The sequence below is a fragment of the Lactuca saligna genome, chromosome 4 (genome assembly GCF_052625555.1).
Source record: "Lactuca saligna cultivar CGN05327 chromosome 4, ASM5262555v1, whole genome shotgun sequence".
Classification (NCBI taxonomy): domain Eukaryota; kingdom Viridiplantae; phylum Streptophyta; class Magnoliopsida; order Asterales; family Asteraceae; genus Lactuca; species Lactuca saligna.
In genome coordinates, this window is record NC_136420.1 from 27,244,168 (window position 1) to 27,248,788 (window position 4,621).

The 4,621-nt window shown below is 28.4% G+C and overlaps 1 pseudogene; it reads right to left on the reverse strand.

Moving 5' to 3' along the window:
* Positions 1–2,980: 2,980 nt before the first annotated feature.
* LOC145038371 (lignin-forming anionic peroxidase pseudogene) lies at positions 2,981–4,018 on the reverse strand (annotated as a pseudogene).
* Between the last annotated feature and the right edge of the window lie 603 nt (positions 4,019–4,621).

Sequence of the window (4,621 nt, forward strand, 5' to 3'; positions counted from 1 at the left end):
TCATATGTGAATATAATGTATAATATTCATGAATGAATATACCATGTAATATTTAGATGTGACTAGAATGTCTAATATTCACAAGTAAATATACTATATAATATTCACATGTAAATCTACCATATAATATTCATATGTGAGTATACTATGTAATATTCATTTGTGAATATACCATGTAATATCACATGTAAATATACAATATAAACAACATATAACATATAATATTCATATATGATTATACATTCATATGTGAATATATCATGTGATAATTAGAATGTGATAAATCACTATTATTATGAACTAAAAGTATATTTTTAACATTTTGTATGTGTATTCATATGTTTTTCAGGTATCGTTATAACTCAATAAAAAAATAACATTTCAATTAATGGTTTGTTCATATCCTGATGGTTGACGATTGGTTGACGTAATTGAGAGTATATCATTGATGAAGACAATATGTTTCTATATGCACGTGTAAATGTTATACAATTTAATATATTCTTCATTTTGATCGTGTTAAATTCAAATACAAATGATATTCATTAACCAATACAATGTTGTTTGTCTTAGTATAATGTTGATTTTACATGTAAAATCATATTGTTACAATATACAAAAAAAAACTATTCACAAACCAATTCCTATAGTGTATTGTTTATTTTTATATATAAAGGTTGTATTCACAAAATAAATGAATATACATGTATAGTTTATTCACATAAATACAAATAACATATTATAATGATGTTTTTGTTAACGGGATGAAAGTTAGTAACATCAACAGTAAATATGTCGTAATGATTTCTAAACTTTATTCATATATGAATACATAGCATGTCATGATGATGTCATAATTAGTAGGAATGAAAATTTAGTGACATCATCAAAACAGTTTGCCGCAATGAAGTTTAGTCTCGGAATTGGACGAAATTCGCATATTTGATGTAAAATGGTGCGATTTACAAAACTCACAGCTTCGCCGTGATGTATGGTGTTTTCGGCCATTTGGGACTGTTTAGGGCATCAAAATGACGTTTTTCTATTTTTATAATTTTCCGAAAAAAAGTTATCATTTATTCACAAATGAATATAACATTAATAAAATTATATAGGGTTATATAATTATTTTATTAACCTAAAAAGATTAGTTGTATGTGAATAAATATATATTCTTATCAAATACTTTTTTTATCTTTAACTTTATATATTTTGTAATCCTCGGTTTTATTGACATATTTATTCATTTGTGAATAATACATATATATATATATATATATATATATATATATATATATATATATATATATATATATATTAACATTTGATTATTACATGTATATTCATTTGTGAATATTACATATGTTCACACGCAGATATAATTTTTATATGTTATTCACATATAAATTACAAACTTGCTTAGGACCTCAAAACAATGTTTTTTTTTTTTTTTTTTTTTTTTTCCGAAAACAATACATTATCATTTATGAATATTACCTGTATTTATTTGTGAATATTACATGTATTTGCATGTGAAAATAATTTTTATATGTTATTCACATATGAATTACATAGTTACTCTGTATTTTTAAAAGACATACATTGATTCTCGTGTAAAAACATATTCACTTGTGAATATTACGTGATATATTTAGTTTATGCATTTCATCGAACAGTTGACGTGCAAATAAATTAACTTATATAATTATGGTAAAAAAATTAACAATTGAAGCCAATAATTACAACACAAATCAAATCCTATCAAAATTGATAAATAATCAGTAGGTTTCGATCAAAAATTGTGAATTTTTTTATGAAAAACTTCATTTTTCAAGCCTGAAAATCGATTTTAAAAAAATCTTCAAATATATGGTTATCTTGATGCACTTTCAATTGCTATCTGTTTTTTGATATTGGTGAATGTTCGATTGATGAAGTTTCGATGACTGGTGATCGCAAAATGATGTGACATCGATAAATATGGATTATGTTTATCGATTTTGCTTGACATCAATGAAACTGGACAAGATTGAATCACGACTTACACTTAATAGTACGAATAAATGTTTTTGATGATGAATCACAACATTTTGATGAAATAACGAAGATATTTGATGAAGAATTGATGTTTTATGAAGTGTTGATGTTTTTTGATGATGAACAGGTGACGTTGATGTTTTTTGGATGAAGAACAGATGACGTTGATGAAGAACAAATGATGTTGATGGAGAAGATATGATGTTGATGAAGAACAGAGAAATGATCCAGATGAATGAATAACATATGTTGTTGATGAAGAATGAATGAACGATTCAGAAAAACAGCACGTCTTTAATGACATAATCTAAATGTGTTTTACATATATAAAATGATTGGCTGAGATTGATTTCCCCATTCTCAACCTTTTATTTTTTCTCAATTGAATTTACCAATATATATATATATATATATATATATATATATATATATATATATATATATATATATATATATATATATATATATATATATATATATATATATATATATATATAGTTTCAAAACAGAAATGACCAATATTAAACGAAATTAAAAACAATGATTTTAATATGAAACAAAGAAAGTTAAGTGTCAAAATTAAAAACTAAAAAATAAAAACTTAATGCAAAACTTGAAAAAGTGAAAACTCATGGTTTTAATTAATAACAGAGTTAAAAAAACATTTTTTTTAAAAACATATTTGTTTTATACGATTTACCTTTCTCTTTCTTCTAAAAAAACCTCATAACCAATTGCCAATGATTTATTCAACATTGCCAGTTAATATACTAAGAATTTGTGGTCGAAAGAATTTCCAATGTTTGTTGTTTGTATCTACAATTGAAAATAAGTATTCGAGACTTTAAGGTTTTTATTTGTATTGATCATGTAACATTTTAATAACTAAAAATCTCCTTAATTAAAGGTGGTGATAAAAAAATAAATATTAATTACCGGCCTGTTACCCCTCCGAATAGTCGAAAGTAGGGTTATAAGATTTTACACTTTAATGAATAAAATATAAACGAAAAAAAGATGTGATGACAAATATCATTTTCTAGAAATCAAAGAATGGAACTCAAATCAATTCTCCCCCGATATGACGAACAGTAGCAAGGCACTAGGAAACAGCACCACAAATCCTCCTTATCACTCCTGCTTCACCCGTTAATGGCCTGATCTCACTCATCTTCACCATGGCTGCTGCAAAATCCGACTTGAACTTGGAAGGATTGTTGCTATATTCCGAAACAATGCTATCTGTGGATCCACCGCTGTAAAGCACCTGATCCGATTCAAGAAGACCCTTCTTTTGTATCAGATTCTTGAAGTAGTTGTAATCAATGTCTGATCCATTGCTGTATATTCTGTCACGAAACAAGAAGCATTGAGCTTGTCCAATTGTATGAGCTCCTGATAAAGCAACCATGTCCCTGGCGTTAAGTCCGTTATCTTTAAAGGTGGAAATAAGTGAATCAAGAGGAGCTTTAAAACTAGGAAGACTGGTCTCTGCTAGAACAAGGCTAGCGGTAGTGGAATCTCTTCTTCCAAGCTTCACCGACCACGACGGACCACCAACCATTTCTGACGCATCACGGGCAGCCACCGTGAGTATGTCTGCACAAGATACAACACCGGGACATAGTTTCTCAACCTTCGACTTGGCAGCGTCAATCACTTCGTAGCCTCTTACAGAACCCTTATTTGGCAACGCATTCCTTTCCCCTACTATCGAAGGCCCATCCTCTAACAAGATTGATGCGTCGCAACCCTGAACGAAGCAGTCATGGAAATGGAGGCGAAGGAGGGAAGCTGCCATGCGACGTTCGCGAGAGATGGCTGTCCTGATGGTGGTCCTTATTGTACTGAGTGCATTGGGACATGTAGCTTTATAGAAGTTAGAAGACAACTGTGCATTGCAGGGTGTATTATTAGTAACTGAGAGAAAGAGTAGAAAGAAGATGGTTGTAGAAATATGTCGGGGAGCCATTGATGAAAAATGAGATTGAGAGATGAATTGAAAGAAAAGGGATGTCGCAGAGATTTATAGTGTTGTGCTAAACCGCGTAACTTGTGTTCGTTTGATAAACGATAGATGCATAGAGAGCAGTGAGCAGATCTTGACTTGTTCACCTTATAGTGGATGCATATATATTTATTTTTGTTCATGAACGTGCTTAGTTATAATCGGCATTTAAATAACTACTAGGTTGAAGTATTTGAATGCATATGGGTTGTAAATATAACACCAAATTAATGTCAACCAGAGCCTCTTTGACGTTTCCCATTATTTATATTTGCTTGGTTAATTTTGTTGAGGTCATGAATCATATCCACTTCTAATCTTTCTATGTAATAAAAAAAAAAAATAATTTTATTTTGATTATGACATGTATCGTCTTATTAAGCTCCTAATTAATGCATATTTTTTTTCTCTTTTTTCATATATCACCATATTATATCTCTTAATTAATAAATGTCATTTGTAAAGCTATTAAGTATCAATTTCAAATTTTAAATTTTAAATTTACCACTATAATTAAATTAAATTAATAAGATTAGAATAAAAATTAAAGTAAACTTAATACAAATTATAAAATGA